General features: G+C 42.1%; 1 protein-coding gene across 1 annotated transcript in view; it reads right to left on the reverse strand.

Annotated features, from left to right (window-relative positions):
- Positions 1-16,567, reverse strand: part of LOC311246272 (solute carrier family 2, facilitated glucose transporter member 3-like) — a 76,033-nt gene that overhangs the window by 40,234 nt on the left and 19,232 nt on the right. The window lies entirely within an intron of this gene.

Consider the following 16,567-nt stretch of genomic DNA (forward strand, 5'->3'; position numbering starts at 1 on the left):
CAAACCTTACCCTGGTTCACCCTACACAAACCTTACCCTGGTTCACCCTACACAAACCTTACCCTGGTTCACCCTACACAAACCTTACCCTGGTTCACCTTACACAAACCTTACCCTGGTTCACCCTACACAAACCTTACCCTGGTTCACCCTACACAAACCTTACCCTGGTTCACCTTACACAAACCTTACCCTGGTTCACCCTACACAAACCTTACCCTGGTTCACCCTACACAAACCTTACCCTGGTTCACCCTACACAAACCTTACCCTGGTTCACCCTACACAAACCTTACCCTGGTTCACCCTACACAAACCTTACCCTGGTTCACCCTACACAAACCTTACCCTGGTTCACCTTACACAAACCTTACCCTGGTTCACCCTACACAAACCTTACCCTGGTTCACCCTACACAAACCTTACCCTGGTTCACCTTACACAAACCTTACCCTGGTTCACCCTACACAAACCTTACCCTGGTTCACCCTACACAAACCTTACCCTGGTTTACCCTACACAAAACGATCATCCCTCTCCCCAGGTAACCTAATGGGCTTCACTCCTAACTTGAGGAATAACAGGTTCACAGTTCAAGCCAGTATCTGCCAGTCAATGTATCTCCATATAGATGATTTAATCACCAGCGTTTCAACAGTGAACTGTCTTCATCAGGTTATCAAGGAAGACAGTGCTGGTGATTAAAGAATCTATATGTTACACATACGCTGAGTGTATGTAATCTCGCTGCCAATGCCAGCACCTGATAAAATACTGTGTGTGTACATACTCTCAGGGGTGGTTCTAGCATCAGACTTTTAGGGGGGCTGAGCCCCTAGAGCAGTAGCATAATTTCACTAAATGCCATGGTCAGGCAAGGGAGGGTGCGGGGGTGTGGGTGGGGGGGGGGGGGGGGTGGGGGATTTTCTTTGTCAAATCAGTTGTGCAATAGTACATGTTGGTGAGTTGTTTCTATACAATTCACTTATGACATTTAGGTAACATTAATGAACAACTACAGTATTAAGGAGACAATTACAGTATGTAAGTAGTAAACCTATTATTATGATTATTAAGACATTTCCAGTGAGTGAAGGTTTGTTCAAATCATGAGGGAACAAAATACTATTTTGAGGCCACAAAATATTATTTTGAGGCCTCAAATTGATCAATTTGAGGGAACAAAATACTTGACGTAACTATTTTGAGGCCACAAAATATTTTTCTATTTTGAAGCCACAAAATATTATTTTGAGGCCCAAAATGGATTAATTTGAGGTAACTAAATACATTTTGAGGTAACAAAATACTATTTTGAGGCCACAACATATTTTTTTCATTTTGCGTGGCAGGAATAAGCCTTTGTAGTGTAACGGGGAAGCCCGTGGGTATGTTCGATTCCCCCTCAGGACATTAACATTTAACATCAACACAACGCAGACCAATATGATCCGTCACAGTGGTGCCCAGTGACCCAGATGTCCTGAGGGGCGTGAGTTTAGGGAGGTGAGTGTAACGGGGAAGCCCGTGGGTCTATCCACAGTCACAGAAACAGGGGTGTTGACAAGTGACTGTGGCATTACGGGCTGGTAAGTTAAACTCACTTCCTCATAACAGGGTTAACAGACGCATAGGTACGGTAGTTAGGAGTGAATTCACTTCTTAGTGCAGCGGCCTGTGTCGTCGCCCGCGGCGCGGGAGCCCCCTGTTCGACTCCCCCTCGGGACATTAACATTTAACATCAACACAACGCAGACCAATATGATCCGTCACAGTAGCAAGCAGATTAGCTGGGCTAGCTAGCTAACATTAGCTGAACTGACATTAGCTTGATAGCTAACTAGCGAATAGCATCAGCTAGCTAACATTAGCTAATGTTCTTTGACAATATTATTACACCAACACCATGGAACTAATGACCAATTTGACAATGTTCTCTGTCAGAATAGTCAGTAATTTTATATAGTGCTAGCTAACGTTTCAACATACTTGTCTTGTTGCCCATCAGCACTGGCAAATTCACTATTACTAAACTAGTTACAGTAGGTAGCTAGCTACATCTGCTTCCACGTCTTGTGTTGAATGTTGGACTAGGACTTGACATGACGTTACCAACATCTTTTTTTTTTTATAGTTAACCAATGAGGTCAACAGGCTACTACCGGCAATCCATGTCTGTAATAATAATAATAATAATAATAAAAAAAAAAAAAAGTTAAAAAAAAAAGTATTACAAAAAACAACATTTAATTTAAAAAATGTTTAATCTTAGGGGGGCTAATATTACATTTAGGGGGGCTTCAGCCCCCCCAAAAAGGGTCTAGAACCGCCACGATACTCTTTCAGTATTTCTTACACTAAGCTGTTGCATATTCCTTCCATGTTACTACATAGAAACAGTCAGCTTTATTTTCCAGGTAGCAAACTATGGGATTCTAGTATGTATGTATAGTAATCACACAGACATTACACTGATATTTCTCTGACGTTACCCTGTCATTACTGTAAAGTGGCACCGTACCATTTTGAGCATGCAGCTTTTCTTCAGATGCACCAAAGGAGCAGTAATTTCTCAAAACATGAATATACCGCGTCAACAACTTGACTGAAAGGGAGTATTTCAGTGTGCAGACTTTACTTTATGCAGGGCTGTTTCTCTGAATGTGCATGTTAGTTAGGCGTCTGCTCACTTCCTTTCAAAGTAAAACCATCATCAGGGCCATAACTAGAGTGTGGTCTTGGTCTCGAGTTCAGTTTCAAGATGGCAGTTTATTTGGAGTATTATCGACCTCTTTTCTTGGACATTTAAAGTATTGATTGATTGATTGATTGATTGATTGATTGATTGATTGATTGATTGATTGATTGATTGAAAACTTTATTAACAGATTGCAGAATGGGTAGAGTACAGTACAGCTCAATACATACAATTGTTAAGGGGATGCAGACCAGAGAAAGACTTTCGTCTTGTTTACATCAGGGTCCCCCATTTTCAATTCATCATAACATATATGACATACACGACATACAGATAGACAGTACTGCTACATCTATACATTTATGACATACCAGATTTGCAAATACAGTACTCTTTGTGATACAAAAAGAGTCCAGAAAAGAGAGTATATACATTTGACGTAGAAACTGTACATTGGAGGAGGTTGGGTAGGTGGGGTGGGGTTGGGTGGGTGGGGGGGTGGGGGGGACTGTACATTGGAGGTGGTTGGGTGGGTGGGGGGGTGGGGGGGACTGTACATTGGAGGTGGTTTGGTGGGTGGGGGGGTGGGGGGGGTTAGTAGGAGGGGTGGGTGGGCGGGGGACACTGTACAACTGTACAAGCAAAACTGTACATTGGAATATTGACAAAACCATACTTGGTCATTTACTGTACATTGGAAGGGGTTGGGTTAGGACATTTACAGGGGCCAGTTTCGAATTGCAGTCTCCCGTAGGTGTTCTTTGAGAGTGGTTTTGAAAGTGGGTAGTGATTCACATTCCTTTACAGCTTTGGGTAGGGCGTTCCACATTGATGTGGCATAATTGCGAAACGTGTTTAGTCCCTTGTTTGAGCCGAATCTGGGTTTATTGTGGAGCTCCCTCTGGTGTTGTGATCGTGGTATTCACTGACCTTTGGGAAGTATTTTGACATGTACATGGGTACCTTGGTCGTGTAGTGTATCTTGTAGACCAGGCCCATTGCAAGTTGCTGTACTCTGTCGTCTACTCTAAGCCATCCTAGGTTGTCAAAGTGGGCAGGGGTGAGGTGGGTTCTAGGAGTAAGGTCAAGCAGTATTCTGACCAGTTTGTTTTGAGATGTTTGTAATTTAGTTTTTAGCGCCTTTGAGGTGCTTTGGTACCATGAGGTGCAAGCATAGTCGTAGTACCCTTGAATGAGTGCTCCTACCAGAGTCTTCAGGGTATTCTTGTTTACCAGTGAGGAGATCCGGTACAAGAATCGAGTTCGTTGGTTGACTTTTTTTATTACATTGGATGCCATTTTGTCACAGGAAAGATTTGCCTCTAGGATGGAACCCAGGTAGGTAATTTCTTGTTTCCTTGTGACAATATTGTCACCCACTGTAACTGAGAAGCCGTCGGTCTTGCTGAGTTTGTTATTTGAACCGAAGAGAATGGACTCTGTTTTGCCCATGTGTAATGATAGTTTGTTATCAGCAAGCCATATGCAGATTTTGCCTAAGTTCCGAGCTGAGGGTTTTTTCAACCTGTAACTTGTTCTTGTCAGAGACCAGCAGGGCTGAGTCGTCCGCAAACAGGAACAAGTTGCAGTCACAAGCTGACGACATGTCATTTGCATAAATTAGGAACAGTAGCGGTCCTAGTATGCTTCCTTGTGGAACACCACAGCTCACTGTGAGGGGGCAGGCTACCGTTTACCTCCACCATCTGTTCTCTCCCCTCCAGGTAGGATTGCATCCAGCTCACTGATAGACTATCAAAACCAATTGCTTTAAGCTTGTCAATCAGAATGGTGTGATTGACAGTGTCGAAGGCCTTTTGTAGGTCCAGCATGACCATGCTGCAGTATTTGCCCGCGTCCACCTCTTGTTTGATGTGGTCGTTTAAATAGAGAAGCCAGTGTCAGTGGAGTGGGATGTTCTGAAGCCAGATTGGAATTCGTAGATTTGATTTTTTTCCACGAGGTACTTTTCAACCTGTTCGTATAAAATTCTTTCCATGACTTTCGAGATGGAGGTAAGGATAGAAACAGGGCGGTAGTTGCCTGGGTCTAATTTACTGCCCTTTTTGTGCATGGGTGTTACTCTCGCAATTTTGAAGTCCTTGGGGACGTGTCCCTGTTTTATGGAGAGGTTTATTATGTGTGTGATGACTGGGGTGATGGCGGCTGCTGAGTCTCTGAGGAATTTGGAGGGGATGTTGTCATGGCCAGTGGCCTTGTTCGGTTGGAGGGCGCTCAGTTTTTTGAGTACCTCATCTGTTGTTACCATTTCCAGTTTGAAGTCGTCTTTGTGGACCCCTAGGTTCTTGTAGTATGCTACTATGTGTTCTACCCCATAATGCCCTGAGTGGGAGGGTAGTTTGTTTACCAGTGTTGTGGCTATGTTTGTGAAGAAAATGTTTAAGTAATTGGCTACATCCAGCTTGTCTGTGATGAGCGTGTTGTCCGTCTTTATGTTTATGTTTGAGAATCTGGTTTTAAGTTTTTTACTGCAGCCTAGTTGATTATTGAGTAATTTCCAAAGTTCACGTGGTTTGTTTTTGTTTTCCTCAGTTTTGTCATTGATAAAAAAATTCGTTGCTGTTTTGATCATGGAGTTTACGTAATTTCTTAGTCTGTTTCTTTCCAGTTTGAGTTCAGTCACGTGGGCTTGGAGTTCACTGCTCGTGTTTTTGGTAAGCTTTGACTGACTTTTACGAAACTCAGAGCATTTTTTGTCTCTGGTTTTCATAGCGGTCAGTATTTCAGTGTGCATCCACGGCTCAGCGAAATGTTTTACCCTGGTGGTTCTTAGGGGGGCCATGTCGTTTAGTATTGTTGAAAATTTGGTTTTGAAACCAAGCCATGTTTCTTCAACCAGTGTACCATTGAGCTCATCTGACCAGTCCAGGCTCTCCAGTTCAAGTATACCTTGCTAGAACAGGATGCTCATAGATACACTGCAGCTCCCACAGGCATTCACACCTAGACAGCTTCCACTGCGCCTCTTGACTCAGACCTAGTGGAATGTAACTGTTACTACGCTCGTGGTCACCATTGTAACAGAATGACTGAGTTGTGTCTGACACAAACATTACTGAAGATAAAAGAATAGTCATATGAAAAAAAAGATGACTCCAGAAAATGTTTTCTAGTTAATTCTGAAACTGAAACCAGATTGAACAGCATATCAGAAACTGTAATGACATGCTGTTTTTATTATAGTAGCGGCTACTAACTGCTTGTATCATGTCCTAGACCAGGGGTCAGGAACCTTTTTGACTGGGAGAGCCATAAAAGCCAAATATTTCTAAATATATTTAATTGAGAGCCATATAGTATTTTTAACATATAATAAATTAAATATGTCTTACTTTTAGTTTTAATACGACTTCTGGTGCTGCATGGTTTTGCTGATGGCCTTGTAATCTGGTTCATACGTGGTGAGGTTGAGCTTCATGCAGGCGTTGAGGCTTCCATCAGTTAAACGTGAGCGTAGGTTGGTCTTAATGTTCCTCATATGCGAGAATGACTGCCCACATGCATATGTAGAGCCAAACATGGTCAATACGGCAATACTCACGCTGCATTGTGTGGTGTGTCACAGGAAGCTCGTTCCAAGTTTTAAGAATCAGCTGGTCTTCAGGTTGAAGATTTTTAATTTCTGTCCACTTGTGTTCCCTCGCCAGCTCTGCTCGCTATATCTTCAGCTACAGATACTATTAGCTGTATCTTCAAAACTAATTTCTGTTTACTTCAAAATGACACAGTATTATTAAGAAATATCACAAGTATTAAAAAAATAAATAATTTTTTTTTTTTTTTTTACTCAAAAATGTCTGGGAGCCATATGCTGTCACCAGAAGAGCCATATAGATATATGGCTCGCGAGCCATAGGTTCCCGACCCCTGTCCTAGACCTAGACTCAAACCTGTCGGCCCTGGAAAGTCCATATTATGGCAGTGACATCAAAAGTGGTTAAATCTATTGTTGTTATATTTCTAAAAGCCAATAAACCCAAATGTATCTTATATAGATAATACATTATTATCTGTAACAAAATAAAGAAAGAAAAGAAAAGAAAGGTTAATTAAAGGATATTACAACAAAAATAACTTTAAGTTCTAGGTATTTTAAAGGTCATGGTAAAGAATGAAACACGGATGGAGGGTGTATAGTCTGTATCCCTCAATGCCCACACGAGGCACAACTTCTAAACATAAACTTTATGAGATTAAAACAGTCGTCCTGCATTGTTCTCCTATTGGGGCAACTTCCTGTTCTGTAACAGGAAACAGTCATGATGATGACAGCAGGAAGGAGAGACCGAGTGTGTCTGAAAGATTCTCTGAGACCTTAGCATACAACCACTAAAACACAATTTGTCACCTCTCAAACCATGACTGGAACTATTCATCAGAGCATGAATGTAGTAGTAGTGTCATGTGATCTATAATAGGGCTTCATAGCGGTTGAATCACATGTGCAAAATAGTATGTTTGTTTTCAGATGTTTTATATGGTTACTTGAGTAATGAAGAACTGTGTTACGTTGGTGTACAAACAAACCTGCCTGTTGGAGCCATTTATACTTGACATATATTTGTTTTATTTTTGTATCTACTATTGTTACACTTGTTTTGGTGGTACACCTTTTTGCATACTGGGTGTCAGGTGTGAGATTTTGTATTGTATTTAGGTAGGAAGTCAGGCACAGGTAATCAGGTGTTGCATGCCAGTAGAGGCTAACAGTTTTGACCGTAAAATAATAATCCAAAACAAATACTGTTTGATGGCTTTGTGAATGGCATCATATGGATGAGTGCTTGTATCGATTACCTGGAAACGCTTGGATACGTGGTGAGTAATAAATATGCTACTGTAAGCATTGGCTGAAGTACATAAAGGGACAATTAAGCTACACGTCAATCAGTCTATTGAGCGACATAGCAGCCCCTCGGTGGCTGGTTTAATTTGGGTTTGGAAAGCCACTACACTGGCCTTGTGGGAAAGCTTTTGTGGGCCAAACAAAGCGCTGTCGGAAGCAAAGTGTGTCTGAACACAAAACAGCTATACGCACTACAGTATATACAAACATGACCATGAAGCCAACCGTGGCTCTCCCGCGTCTTTGCGCTTCATTGGACCGGAGAGAGTCTGTCAGTGATTTTGCTGATCTGTACCATATGTCCCCCTGCATCTGAACTACTACAACTATTGGACTGCCTTCACCTCACACAGCACGTTGATGTCCCAACACACGATAGGGGACACACACTCGACCTGGTCATCAGTGACTCTGCCCTGATCAGCAACCTGCTGGTATATTATGAGATGGGTGTGTCTGACGACGACAGGGTCATCTCAATGGAGCTGCCATTCCCCTCCCCCCACGACAAGCCCAAACGCCAAATTCATTCCAGGAACATCAAAAACATTAACCCTGACGCCATAGCCCTGGATCTCCATCATCATCTCTCCTCTGCAACCCCTTCATCTGCCACTGAGTCAGTTGACCTGTACGACAACACCCTGAGCCGGCTCCTGGATCTTCACGCCCCTGTCAAAATAAAAACAGTCTCTTTCTCACGCTCCCCCCCCCCCCCGGTTTACTAGTGAGCTGCGGAAATTGAAGGCAGTAGGCCATGTCCTTGAGCGCCGTTCCAAGGCGTCAGGGCTCACTGTCCACAGTCAGGCTTACAGAGAGCATCGGAGGGTCTATACAACGGCCATCAGAGATACACGGTCAAGATTTTATTCCAACATTATCAATAGCCCCGGTACTCCAAGCAACTTTTCTCCATCATAAATAATTTCCTCAAACCACAATCAGTCACTCACAGTGACACCACGGAGGATCAGTGCAACGACATCCTTGACGCCTTCAGGTCAAAGGTAAACACCATCCGCTCTGTTCTCTCTCACTCCTCCACCCCACCTCCCCTGACTGTCGCCCCACAGCCAGGGATCTCCCAGCCGCGTGTCGTCTTTTACCAACACACTTTTCAGTTTTCCGTGATCTGATTGGCCACTGACGCTTCTCTCAGCGACAATCGCGTTACGCCTTGTTCTATCACTGGTTAAGCTTGGCGACTCTTTCGAAGTTGGTTAAGGTTAGAGTTTGTCTTAGAGCAGGGCGATAGACCACCAGCCCTGATTCCAAACTCTAACCGTAACCAACTTCGAAAGAGTCGCCAAGCTTAACCAGTGATAGAACTAGGCGTTAGCTAGCTAGCAGGCTGTTAGAGGCAGAAATTGGCGTAACGCGATTGGCGCTGAGAGAAACGTCAGTGGCCAATCAGATCGCGGAACCCGAACGCGGAACTGAAAGTGCGTTGGTAAAAGACCACACGCCTCCCAGCCTCTCCTCTGTTTGGCCAACATCTCACAGCGAGAGGTTGAGGACATCATCACCAAGATCCACATGCGCCCTTGACCCCTTCCCCACAGTTCTTGTAAAAACCCATATAACTGCCATGAGTCCCCTCATCACCACAGCCATTAACCACTCCTGCTGGCCATGTTCCACCTGCTTTAAAAACAGCCATCATCACACCCCTCCTGAAAAAACCCACCCTTGACCCGGAAGTTCATGCCAACTACAGGCCCATCTACAACGTGTGATTTTTTCCCCGTAGCCTATGTTTGCGAAGACGCTCTCTGATTGGCTAGCCGCGTACAGCGAAGACCCTCTCTGATTGGTTTAGCGCCGAAGGGTCTCTTCCGCCTTGTACATATATATTCTCTGCTTCAAAGTGGTTATGCTTTGGCCCTCTTTCGAAGTGGGTTATGCTTAGAGTTAGGGTTAGGGTTAGGGTTAAGGTTAAGGTTAAGGTTAAGGTTAAGGTTAAGGTTAAGGTTAGGGTTAAGGTTAAGGTTAAGGTTAGGGTTAGGGTTAAGGTTAAGGTTAGGGTTAGGGAACAACATATCAATTGTTGTTGAATATGCGGAAGAGACCCGTCGGCGCTAAACCAATCAGAGAGGGTCTTCGCTGTACGCGGCTAGCCAATCAGAGAGCGTCTTCGCAAACATAGGTTACGGAAAAAAATCACGCATCTACAACCTGCCCTATCTCTCCAAGGTGCTGGAAAAGGTAGTTGCCGCTCAACTTCACCAACATCTAAAACCAAACTAAGCCAAATTTCCCTCGAGATTATTAAAGTATTTCTATTCTATTCTATTCTATTCTATTCTATTCTATTCTATTCTATTCTATTCTATTCTATTCTATTCTATTCTATTCTATTCTATTCTATTCTATTCCATTTGTGCCATCTACTGATATACACAGAAATCCTGTTTCACATGCACATTACTTTATGGCACATTTACTCATGCCATGTTCGTGTCTGTGTATACTGTATATGCGGCTAGTGTTAATACATTTAATTTAACCATTGACCCTGTGTTAACCTACACATGACAAATAAAGTAAACCTGAAATACTGGATTGACTGAAAATAACATTTGATGGACTGTATACATTTACATTTAGTCATTTAGCTGACGCTTTTATCCAAAGCGACTTACAAGTTCTGTACGACAAGTCATCAGGAAGGGCACAACTCTATCACTTGAGTAACAATGTTCATCAAAGTGTTGAGTGCTACTGTTACAAAGGGTCAGATTAAACCGAATATATATATTTATTGCTTGAGATCCCATGTATACTATTTGTATATCGTTTGATATCCCTTGTGTATTCTTTGTACATATACACGGAATATCCCTTTAACCTAGTACAGACCATAATATTTCGTTCTCTTATTGGATAGCGTTCCACCAGCGCCATTGCCATACCCCCAGAGTCGAGTTCAAAGCCACCGTCAAGGCTTGTCTCAACATGCCCGGTTCTGCCCAAGACTACGAGACAGGAATAAGGCTGGTACTAGTTTATTCGCCTAACATATAAATATGGCGCAGGTGAATACAGAAGTAGTTCGAGTTACCCAAGTGAAGCCTCACCCACGATACGACGTGCGGTGAAGTAGGGCCCGTTTTGCCCCAAAATAGAGTCTTGTCTTATCCTAATACGTTTGTTCAACGTATCGTTCGCTCCTTACCAGTAAAGCCTTCATCACGAGTCAACGACCAAGTGAAGTGAGCAACCGTGCGTCTAAATAGAGCACTTATAGCCGCGTGCGAATAGGATAGTAAAGTGTCAGAGCTTAGTGGAATAACGTCAAGTTCAACCTAGTTAATGTGAAGTACCGCGCACCGGAGTATCTACAACAGTGAATGCAGAGCCCCTTTCCGGCTGGATTATTATTATTATTATTATTGCTTTGGACCAGGCTGTTGGAGCGGAGAAGAATCGTCTACGCCCCGCTGCTGTGGGATTTACCCGTGACGTGAGGAACATCACTCGAGCCCGTCTCAAGGAGAGGCTGGCCGGCTTTCACCTGTGCTACACGCATACTGGGATTACAGCTGCTGCTTTCGTCTGCCGATCAGGGAGTAATATACCGCCTCCCCTAGCAGGAGCTTATTGAGTCCCCGTGGATCCAGACTTTGCATTCGAACATTTCATCCCCCTGCTGGCTTACAACCGGTGGGAACCCCCTACCAGTATCTCCCGCTGCCTCCCCAGAGTACCATAGATATAATTCCTAATATTCAGGTTGTATTATTATCTCATGCGTAATATGAGAATGGACATTCGTTATTGATTTGCCTACACACATTCCTTTGCCTTATAAGCGCATTGAAAGTAAAGTATATTATGTATTCTTGCTGCTAATAAATATTCTTAACCCAGATTTGTGTGGAACCGTATCATTGTGGAGGTGTTCTCATCATATACTCGTGTACTGTATGGCCAGTAGTAATGTACATAAGACGGTAGTGGTTTAATGATACCATACTTATTAATACAGTCAGGGAATTGTACCCCTCAGTTACAGCTACAGTGTAGGTTAGTTTATTAGAACAAGTGCATGACAGTACGGTTAGTTAGGGTTAGGGTTATACAAGAGTATAGGGGTGAATCAGATGGAACTCAGATAACACTTCAACATAAACAATCTTACAAACAAAAACAAAAACAGCAGTCCCACAATATTTAACCTACTGACACATTTCTCTTGCAGTGGTGATCTCATTATATGCCAGAGGCTTTACAACAATGACATGGGTTTCCTGTACTTGTGGCAGCTGTTTCCGCCTCTGTGTGCTGCTGGGAATCATATGTGTCTTCCTTTATTTCTCAACACAAGCGTACATTCATTTGATTTCTCATCACAGCTACAAATGAAAGTAAGAGAAAAGGGAACTACAGTGGACGTTGGGATGACTACCAAGGTCAACAGGTTGCCCTATAGACTGGTAGAGAGGCTGACCGGTAACTGGAAGGTTACTGGTTTGATCCCCTGCACCGGCAGGAGGGTGTATTCCAGTTGTGGGGTGGCTGTCCTAACATCTACGGTGCCCATGTTCACTGCCAACGTGCTCTTGAGCAAAACGCTGAACTCCAACCTGCTGATGGTCACTAATGAAATGCATGTGTGTAATAGTGTGTGTGTGTGTGTGTGTGTGTGTGTGTGTGTGTGTGTGTGTGTGTGTGTGTGTGTGTGTGTGTGTGTGTGTGTGTAATAGTGTGTGTGTGTGTGTGTGTCTCGAGGATGGATTTAGACAGATCAATTCTAATTACCTTGTGCAAATTGGCTAATGATGTAATTTCCCTCTAAAACAGATCTCTCCATCCCATCTTCCCAACATCCCGTCTGCAGTCCAAGAGCCGTTGCCAGGGAAACCAATCCTCCCAACATCGCCACGGGTCACATGTTGTCTGTGAGCCAATCGAACTGCAAAGCATCTGTAACTACCATGTGGCTAACCAAGAGGGCAGGGGGGGGGCAGAGAGGGGAGCGGTAGAGGAAGTGAGAAGGGTTACGTGCAATCTGACACGCACGCACACAAACACACACACACACACACACACACACACACACACACACACACACACACACACACACACACACACACACACACACACACACACACACCTCTCTCTCTCTCTCTCTCTCTCTCTCTCTCTCTCTCTCTCTCTCTCTCTCTCTCTCTCTCTCTCTCTCTCTTTCTCTCTCTCTCTCTCTCTTTCTCTCTCTCTCTCTATGAAGAAAACCAACATGATTGGTCAAATTAGAACCACAAACTGTAGCCTGACAAAAATCAACTAATAGAAATTCCTGGTAACAACTCCAGCCTGAGCATTACAACGTTTTCTTTCTCCATCCATCAAGTATTAGCATCGTCTATGTCAAGGCCATAGTCGAGGCCAGAACAGTCTATGGATTAGACAGAGATATCATCTCTGGATAAAGCAGTTTGTCATCATTCAGTGTCTATTGATTTTTGTTTCTTAATTTATTTCGGACCATGAAAATGTCATACAACAACGCCACCACGTGTTTGACAGTTGCACTTGAACCATCTGTACATGGCCATGGAGGGCATTTAATCATTACTGCCACCCTCAGGGAAATATGCGCCACAGCTCTGCTTCTCATGTGGTTTCAAAGCAGACACACGAGCATCAAGGCTGAGGTCATGGCACTTTCATCTCAATCCTATTTGTGTTTACCTAATGGGAAAGTATTCATTCTCAATTATTTGTTGATACTGTAGGTTGGATAGGACAACCTTCTTGTGCCAAAACGATTTTCGATTTTTCTTTCAGTTTTACTTAGGATACTTTTGAAGAAAATGTACTTCCTGAATTGACTAAGATGAAAATGAATTGAACCCAACCCAGGTTAAAGCATCCATATTATCTAACTGAGAGGAATTCATTATTGTATATAAAAAGAAAAGAAAAAGGCAACACACCTACAATGGCTTGTCAGGACAGACTTCTGGTTGAGTCACAGCTATGGTGTACTGTACCCCTTGCATTGTTGAGCACCTGCCAACGTTGCATCTGATCTAATCTGGCCTGATTCTAAGGAGGATCTACAGTTTCACGCACCTTTGGTTAAGTCTGGTTGACACATTGGGAGTCTTGCAGATGGCACTAAATACACAAATAGTAGTAATAATAATAATAATAATAATAATAATAATAATAATAATAATAATAATAATAATAATAATAATAATAATAATAATAATAATAATAATAATAATAATAATAATAATAATAATAATAATAATAATAATAATAATAATAATAATAATAATAAATTAGATTTATATAATAATAATAATAATGGATTGGATTTATATAGCGCTCTTCGTGACACCCCAGAGACCCCAGAGCGCTTACAGAGTCCATTATTCGTTCATACACAGTCATACCATATATACACTTTGGCTGCCAGGAGCCGTGTTAAAGCGTCATTCCCGGCCATGCTCAAGTTGCCGGAGGACGCTTTACAGCGTCCTTATATCAATATTTCAAAAATCTGCGATCGGATTCATATGTCCCCTCCGCTGGCCTGAGATCCACCAGGAGGACCCACTGAGCTCTCTGGCGGTTCAGGAGCGCCATCTGGTGGCCGATCGGCGCAATCGCTTAACAGGAAGTGGCATAGAGGTTGTGCTGGACGGCCGTATTACTTCCGGGCACTCGCTATAGGTCCCGGCATTCTAGCTCGTCACAATACACAGCGATCGATTGCCAATAACTCGATAAACAACATGATTTGGACGTATATACCATTATACAAGCTGGAGATGGACCGGGTAAATCTACATCCCATAATGATAAAATTTCTACTCTACGATGATCGCCCAACGGCGCGCGGAGACTGGGGTGAGTTTTAGCGTGTAACGTTACCGTCTTCGATACTAACTGCTATTATCAACATTTGACCCACATTAGATGATTGGTATAACGCTGCCCACGGAATTATAAACGCCCCCTAGCCCATCCGGTCAACATCAGATGACGTGTAGTAACTTATAGAAGTACGTCTAGTTGGAATTTTTTATATCGCGCTGATTGCCATAAAACTGTATTGCATCATCAATATAATGCATTTGGGGCTATAGATCACGTTCTGGAGAAAGCTGCAGAAAGAGATGAAAACATACTTATACATTAGACCATACTTTACTATGAATATGTGAATGAAAAAGTTTAACGTTGCTACACAATGAACAATACATATAGGACTTTGAATGGGCCCTAATAATGGCAATGTAGCAATAGAATTTAAAAAGTTATAGCCATGCAAAGAAGGGGTACTTCTCCATAGACAAATAGAGCCGGCAACATATGGTATATCATGAATTTAACCCATGGCAACCAAAGTGATATAGGGCTTTACACCAAGGGCTGGTGGTAGTGAGACAGACAAGCATAACACAAACACACACAAGGAGGATCAAGTAGTTCAATAAAAATATATTCTTTGGTACAAGTGCTGTATTAATTGAATTATTATTACTATTATTATTATTATTATTATTATTATTATTATTATTATTATTATTATTATTATTATTATTATTATTATTATTATTATTATAAATAAAGTAATTTACAAAATCAAACTTTATTCAGTAGCTTCACAGTATTACCGCCTCTGACTGGAGTGGACACATGTTCTAGTCCAATGAAGCGTAAAGACTTGAGAGCCATGGTTGGCTTCATGGTCATGTTTGGCCTGCATGTTCCATAGTTCAAGTATCAATAGCTGTTTTGTGTTCAGACACACTTTGCTGTTTCGACCCGTTATTATAGTTACCAGAATGTACAAACAAATTTGCCCTTGTGGGAAAGTTTTTGTGGGCCAAACTAAACGCTGTCTGAAGCAAAGTGTGTCTGAACACAAAACAGCTATTGATACTTGAACTATGGAACATGCAGGCCAAACATGACCATGAAGCCAACCATGGCTCTCAAGTCTTTACGCTTCATTGGACTAGAACATGTGTCCACTCCAGTCAGAGGCGGTAATACTGTGAAGCTACTGAATAAAGTTTGATTTTGTAAATTACTTTATTTATAATAATAATAATAATAATAATAATAATAATAATAATAATAATAATAATAATAATAATAATAATAATAATAATAATAATAATAATAATAATAATAATAGTAATAATAATTCAATTAATACAGCACTTGTACGGTGCTCCTAAACGCTTTACAGTGTAAACGTTAAAGTGTCAAGTTGAGTTATTCTTTATTGATATTACCTGAATGCACAATACAAAATATGTGATTTGTGAAAATTACAAAAAACGGAGATATACGTTTTTGCAAATGAACATAACCAGAAACAACGGCACAAAAGAAACATAGAGCCAGAAAATGGACGGAATCGCAGTACAAGCCAGTCTTCCCAATCGTCAGGATCCTGTTACGATACCGTGCTTTAATTTCTACTACATTTACATTTACATTTAGTCATTTAGCTGACGCTTTTATCCAAAGCGACTTACAAGTTCTGTACGACAAGACAGCAAGAAGGGCACAACTCTATCAGCTGAGTAACAATGTTCATCAAAGTGTTGCGTGTTACAGTGTAGGTTAGTTTATTAGGACAAGTGCATGACAGTAAGGTTAGTCAGGGTTAGTTTTTTTTTTTTTTTTATATATCATTTCAGATAATGGTTACTACTAGTGCAGTGCCCGTTCAAAACATGGCCGTTAGGAGCGTGTGTCCATTGGGAACTGGAAGATTGCTTGGCCCCCAGGAAGTGCTGCTCATACATAACGTGCCCGTCCATAACGTGCCCGTCCATAAAGCGTGCCGATTCAGAACAGGCCATTTGCTTGGCCCCCATAAGTGCTGCTTGCAGCGTTGTCAAGAACCATGGTATTGTTGTTCTTTTTTTTTCTTTTTTTGTGAAGGGCATATCAAGGCTTTCTCTTACAACAGCTTACCGAGCTCATAGGGTTTTGCAGACTCTCTGGTAGCAGTCACTGGAAACCAC

This window comes from Notolepis coatsorum (assembly GCF_963971535.1).
Source record: "Notolepis coatsorum genome assembly, chromosome: 19".
Classification (NCBI taxonomy): Eukaryota; Metazoa; Chordata; class Actinopteri; order Aulopiformes; family Paralepididae; genus Notolepis; species Notolepis coatsorum.